Below are 7,601 nucleotides of genomic sequence, written 5' to 3' on the forward strand. Positions count from 1 at the left end.
TATGTCTTTTAAATATTGATTTAATTTCCTTTGGATATATATATCCAGAAGTAGAATTGCTGTATCATATAGTAGTTCTATTTTTAGTTTTTTGAGGAACCACCATACTGTTTTCTGTGATGGATAAATCAATTACATTCCCACCAACAATGTACAAGGGCTACCTTTTCTCCACACCCTCACCAACACTTATTATCACTTGTCTTTTTGATGATAGCCATCCTAACAGGTGTGAAGTGATACCTCATTGTGGTTTTGATTTGAACTTCCCTGTGATAGGTGATGTTGAGCATCTTTTCATACACCTGTTGGCTATTTGTATATCTTCTTTAGAAAAATGTCTATTCAGATCCTTTGCCCGTTTTTTAATCGTTTTTATTTTTTGCTATCTTTCGTAGAAATAGAAAAAAACAGTCCTAAAATTCATGTGGAACCACAAAAACTCCAAATAACTAAAGCAATCTTGAGAAAGAAGAACAAAGGTGGAGACATTATACTACTTTCTGATGTTAAACTATGTTACAAAGATATCATAATCAAAACAGTATAGTACTGGCATAAAAACAGACACAGACTAATAGAACAGAATCAGGAGCTCAGAAATAAATCTATTCATATATAGTCAACTAGCCTTTGACAAGAACACCAAGAACACACAATAGGGGAAAGAATAATCTCTTCAATAACTGGTGCTGGGAAAACTGGATATCCATGTGCAAAAGAAGAAAATTGAACCCTGATCTTATACCATACACAAAAATTGACTTTAAATGGATTAAAGTCTTAAATGTAAGACCTGAAACAATTAAACCTCTAGAAAAAAACTTAGGGAAAAACTCCTTAGCATTGGTCTTAGCAATGATTTTTTGGATAGAACACCAAAAGCACAGGCCACAAAAGCATAAATAAACAAGTGGGACTACATCAAACTAAAAAGCTTCCATAGATCAAAGGAAAAAATCAACAAAATGAAAAATCAGTCTGTGGAATGGGAGAATATATTTTCAAACCATATTATCTGATAAGGGATTAATATCCATTTGAATTTTTATAATCAGTTCGTCAATTTTTATAAAAGAGCCTGCTGCAATTTGATTGGGATTACATTGAATCTATGGGTTATTTTGGGAGTTTAACATCTTAACAGTATTTAACATCTTAATCTTATGATTTATGAACATATAATCACTCTCTTTAGGTCATCTTTAACTTCTATCAACAATGTTTTTTAGTTTTAATTGTATAGGTCTTTTACATCTTTCATGAGATTTATCCATAAGTAGTTAATTTTTTTATGCTATTCTAAATGGCATTGATTTTTTAATTTCAACTTCCAATTGTTTTTTGCTGGTTTATAGAAACACAATTGATTTTTGTACATTGATATTATATCCTGAAATCTTTCTAAACTCACTCATTAGTTCTAATAGCATTTTTGTAGACTTCATTGAGTTTTCTACATAGATGATCATGTTATCTATGAATAAATACACTCTTAGTTTTTCTTTTCCCATCTACATGACTTATTTCTTTTTGCCTTATTGAACTGTCTAGAACCTATAGCAAAATATTAAATGGAAATGGTGAGATTGGATATCTTTGTCTTATGCTCAATATTAAGCAAAAAATACTCAGTCTTTCCTAATTAAGTATGATTTTAGCTGTAGATTTTCCAGATCTTTCCTTAATCACATTGAAGAGGTTCTTGTCTATTCCCAGTTTGCTGAAAGTTTTATCAGAAATGGTTGTGTTGATTTTTGTCATATGCTTTCTCTGCATCAATTGAAATTGACCATACAGTTTTTCTTTTTGGTTAATATGGTGAATTACATTTATTTATTTATTTTTTACTTATTTTAGTTTTTTAAGTAGGCTTCATGCCCAGCATGGACTGAGCCACCAAGGCATCACTACATTGATTTTTTTTTTTTTTTAAGGTTAAACTAGCCTTGTCCTCCCGGGATAGACTCTTCCTAGTAATGACGTATTATTCTTTTGTGTATTACTGGATTTGATTTGCTAAAATTTTGGTTGCATCTATATTCATGAGGTCTTTTAGTCTGGAGTTTTCTTGTAAGTATTTGTTTGCATTTAGGTATCAGGGTAGTGCTGGCCTCCTGGAATGAGTTGGGAAATTTTTGTCCCTTTTCAGTTTTTTCAAGGTTATGTGTAGAATTGATACTATTTCTTCCTCAAATATTTGGTAGAATTCATCAGTGAAGACATCTGGATTTTTTGGGGGGGGGGGCAGGGGAGAAGTTTTAACTACAAATTAAATTCTCTAATAACATATGGGACTATTCAGGTTATTTCTTCCTGAATAAATTTTGGCAATTTTTGTCATGCAAGGAATTTATCCACTTTGTTTAAGTTGTCAAATTTATTGTTATAAAGGTGTTCATAGTATTCACTATGATATTTTTAATGTCTGTAGAATATACAATGATTTTACCTCTCTTATTCCTGTTATTGCTAATTTGTATCTCCTCTCTCTCTCTTTATTGGTTAGTCCGGATAGAGGTTGATAGGTCTTCTCAAAAAACCAGCTTTCAGTTTCACCGATGTTTTTTCTGTGTTATGTTCCGCTTCTTTTTCCATTGATATTTACTCTGATCATTATTATTTCCATTCTTCTACTTACACTGAGCTTTATGTATTTATATTTTGGTAGCTTCTTAGGGTGGAGGCTGAGGTTACTGAGTTGAGGTATTTCTTTTTTTCTAATATGGGCATTTGGTACTATACATTTCCCCCTAACTACAACTTTAGCAGCAGCCTGCAAATTTTGGTATGTTGTGTTTTCACATACTTCCAGTTCCAAACACTTTCTAATCACACTTTTGATTTCTTCTTTGACCCACAGGTTCTTTGGAAGCATGTTTTTTCTTTTTTTTCTCCCAAATATTTGGTAAATTTTTGGAGCTCTGCTATTGATTTATAATTTAATTCCATTTTGGCCAGAAAATATACATTGTGTGAATTCAATTAGTTTAAACTTGAGACTTATTTTATGTCCCATACATAATTTGAGACTTATTTTATGTATATGTTTCATGTACACTTGAAAAGAATGTGTGTTCTGTTGCTGTTGAATGGAGAGAATTCTACAGATGGCATGAGGTCCCCAGGCTCTCAGCTCTGCTCCCCCAACTCAGGAAGTTCATGGGGCCCTGCCTGGTTTCCCCCTTCTTGGTCTGTGGTCTGGAAACATTCTCGAGGCAATAATCTGGGCAATTGTAATACTCACCTCATTTGTTTCCCATTTCTCAGGCATCACTGTCTGACATCCAATGTCTCACATTTTTTTTGTCTTAAAAAAAATTGTTTATTTCAGACATGAGGTTAAATCCAGCCCTTGTTATTCCATCTTGTCCAGAAGTGAAAGAACTATAAGTAGTTTTTTATTCAGCTTAATTTTGCCATTCTGTTGCCAGATAAAAATCAGTTTTCTAAAATACAAATGTAAATAGTATAGTAAGATGATTCTCAACAGGTTTTATTTCTAAATCACATACTATAAAGGAATAAGTCACACACTATAAAATGCATACATTTTAAGTAATCATTTTAATGAGTTTTGACAGATGTGAAAACTGTACAAAGCTTTTTGACCCTCTTTAAGATACAGAATATTTCTATCACCCCACAAAGCTCCTTTCAGCAAGGTTTTAATGTGCAATTATGAGAAGTCAGTTGAATTCTATGCATTGATTTTTGAGCTAGGGAAAGGAGCCCATCAACCAGATTGCTTCCCCTTCTTGCTTACTCTAGATCCCGCCCCACTGTGTTATCTCCTTTGCCCAGATAGACAGACCCATATGTGAGTCCCCACAAAATGAATTATTGGACCTTGGGTCCTGGGTGATTTCTGTAAGCAGGCAGAGTTCAGCAATCAATAAGATGAGGAATCGTTTTGGGGTCTCAGTGCTCCCCCTTGACAGTCATGGGATGCCTTAGGCTATAATACACTTTCCACCTTGGACCCCTGGGGACCTTCATTTCTGAGATTTTTGAGGTCATTTGTTACACAGCGTTATTGCCACAATGACTAATTGATACATGGTGCTTGATAAATATTGCTGGACTGCTTTCCAAAAATGTTGTACTTCTATTTATACTGTACCAAGCTTGTCAAACTGAATATTATTTTTATTTTATTTTTTCCTGTTTTATTGCGATATAATTGACATACATCACTGTAAAAGTTTAAGGTGTACCACATAATGTATTTTTATTTTTAGCTTCTGAAAGCTTAATAGGCCAAATCATATTTTTGTTATTGTTTTGTTTTTCAGAAACATTTCTGAACTTCCCAGACACCTGTGAGCCATGCTGGCATGAAGCATTAATGGGTCTCATTTCCCTTCTGGTGGGTGCACCTGAGGGAACCCTGCATGGCAGCTGGTTGTAGAAGAAGCCAAAAACAGAAGCTGACAGCAAATCCTAAAGCCCCTGGGATTGTGTCCTATCTAAATAGATCACATTGTTTCCAAACATTTATTTGTTTTCCTTTTGATTCTTTCTCCTCCATTTGCAATCCTGTGTTTCCAGTTTCACAGTTTTCTAGTGTTTGCCGCATGTTAAGCACTGTGCTAGCCACCTTTGGCACTGCATCCTATAATAAGCAAAGCTGCCTGTAAGCCTTTCTACCTCTCTTCTTGCTGTTGGATAGCCTCTGTCCACTCCATTGGCTGCCAGCTCAGAATTCACATCCTGGCCTTGGTCACTGTGCTGCTCCCTGCATCTCTCTTCGTGTAGTAGAGACCCAAGGGCTCTTACTCAAACTCGCCTCACCTGGCACATTGAAACACAGCAGCAACAGCAAGTAAGTCCTGCTGTGGGGGAGGGAGGCTGGGCCACGGGGGCAACTGACCATTTCTCCTCTCTGGTCCTTTTCTCGGGTCCTATCCCTCCTAACTGTCTTAATTGGCAAGATTGGATATTTTTCTATATTTTTATTTACTAGTTAGGCCTCCCCTTACATGCATTTTCTGTTCATGTTCTTTGTCTACTTATCTATTGAGGTCTTGAATTTTAAAAAATCAATTTATATGAATTCTGTATGTAGCAGAGATATTAAAGCATTTCTGCAATGTTTGCTGCAAAATTCTTTCTCTGTCCAATATTTGTTTCCTTGGCTTTTGCTATAAAGAAGATATGTCTTCCGAGTGTAAAGTTTGCACCCATAAATAAAAAGGGCCATATTTAAATGTGTGTACCTTTCTCTTATCTTTACATAGCCTATAATATGTTTTCTCAGGCAGTTTAAGTCTCACTCTGGAATGCTCAGATTAGCAGCCAAGGATGCATTCAGGAGGAGGGAGAAATTGGATCCCTCTGTGACAGGAATGGCTAATGACATTTTTTCCCTGATGAGGCTCTGTGGTCCACTCCTCATTTATGCATTCTAAAATATTTATTGAGCATCTACTCTATGCCAGGCACACTGCCTGAGACATTCTGGGTCTTGGTTTAATGGTCACTGAGATTTAATTGAGTTTTGATAAGATGTATGAGCCATACACTATATCAATAAAGTTGAGTAATACCTTAATCACATTCATAGAGTTATTAACTTTAGGGTCTATGGAGACAACTTTGAGGGAGCAAGACAGATATAGTCCCTGCCCTCCAGAGGTTCATAGAAGATTGGAGAAAGCATTCAAGTAAAAGACAGTTACAATGAGCTGGGGCAGGGGCTATGATGGAGAATACAGGATGGGGGTTGGGGGCCTTGCAAACATCTGGGCACCTGGGCCAGATTTTAAGGATCAGAAAAGGCTTCTTGGAGGCAGTGATGTCCAAATTGAGATCTGGGGAATGAGTAAGAATGGCTAAGAGAAGTGAGTTGGAAGTGACAGCATTTTTGTGAAGGCAACAGCTCAAAAAATCCTGAGGTGAGAGAGAAAACTGGTGCCTCTAAGAATCCAAGGTGCTGAAGAGTGTCTCCTAGAAGTAGTATTTAAGAAACAAGTCAATATTGTCATCATTATTCTTCAAATTATTTGACCTCCTTTTTTAAACTCCCCTACCCCTTTGTAAGATATGTCACCGTTACCATTTAAAGGGGGTTGGCTTAAAAATCAAGACACTTGGTTTTTACTTCTAGCTCTACTATGGAAGAGCTATGTGACTTTGGAAAGTATAAGGTCCTACCCTGCACCTCTGTCTCCTGTTCCATGAAATCAGGGATCAGGCAGGATCATGTCCCAGAATGATACACTGCAGCTGCATCCACTGTCTTTGACGTTTGGCTACCAAGTGGCATTTCTGTCCTCTCTTCTTTCCATGCATCAGGTCTGTCTGTGTCTAACGCGCAAGGGTCTAATTCTGACCCTGAGAATACTCTCAAGCAGCCAGAGTCCAAGAAGAGGTTTTTCCCAAACCCAGGGAGCCAGATCATCCAGCTAGAATCTGAACAGCCTCTGTACCCAACTCCATCTAGTCTTGCCCTGTGGGCTATTGATTCCCACAGACAGGAGTCAAGCCGATGAGTTTGAGCTCCTGGAGGGTGACAGGGACTTCTCAGGGGATTCTCCAGGCAGTGCCTAGTACATTATGGGTCCTCAGTTAATATTCATTGAAGTTTCATTGAGGTTTGATGAGATGGATGAACCATACAATATGTCAATAAAGTTAAGTATTACCCTAACCACATTCTTAAAGTTATTAAAAATGTCAAGAGCAGGGTGATTTATTTGCTCATTCTATGGAAATATTGCAAAGACAGTATGTATAAAAACGTGCAGGGCTTAAATGATAATGATTTATTTTTCTGGCTCCATCTCAAGCTTAGACTGATGTTGCCTGCCTCTTTGAGGTCTTTAGCCTTTTGACACCATTTTTGGCCCTTAAGAGCAATGGAAGATTGCAGTGCAGGCTGGAGGTTTAGGAGCTGATGCAAATTCATTCCCCAGCTGTCTGCTGTTTATGGAAAATGCCAAGCAGCCACCTGAGTGTGACCTTTGACATCATTGCCATAGAGTAATAGGTGCTTCAGCAGGGGGATGACAAAGCTCTGGCCCTGAGCTGAGACCTGAAAAATGTGGTTCCTGCTTTGACATAGCATGTTTCCCAGGAGAATTATAAGCAGTAGCAACTGGGAGCTCAGGAAGGAGTGGGAATTAGAGTTATTTGCTCTGGGAATATGTGTTCACTTTGAATCACTTGCATCTGATTTGCAGCACAGCCTGCTGTGGAGTAAGGGCTCCTGGCAGGGCCAGCCTTGAGTTCTGCACCGTGGGCCTCAACCACAGCTTCCCTCGGAGAGGCTCTGAGCCTCACATTCCACAGGGCAGGTTGGCACAAACAGCTCTGCACAGCCACAGCCAAGCACCCTGTACAGAGAAGCCTTAGTAAAAAAAAAATGATCGCGACGCTTTGTAATAACTATGTGATTAAAAATCCCATGAAAAATGACAACAGTTAACACAAAACACAGCTTTGCAAGCTCATGTGCAGCATCAGCAACGCCTTTACCTCCAGGCCCTTCCCCAACTTCTCATGGGTGCCCACACTTTCTGGATATGCCCTCTAGGCACACTGCAGCCAGGGGCTTTGTGTGGGAGAACCGTCCCTGCTCCTTCCTCCAGCCCTGCCTT

This window comes from Leopardus geoffroyi, chromosome C2, assembly GCF_018350155.1.
Source record: "Leopardus geoffroyi isolate Oge1 chromosome C2, O.geoffroyi_Oge1_pat1.0, whole genome shotgun sequence".
NCBI classification, from domain to species: Eukaryota; Metazoa; Chordata; class Mammalia; order Carnivora; family Felidae; genus Leopardus; species Leopardus geoffroyi.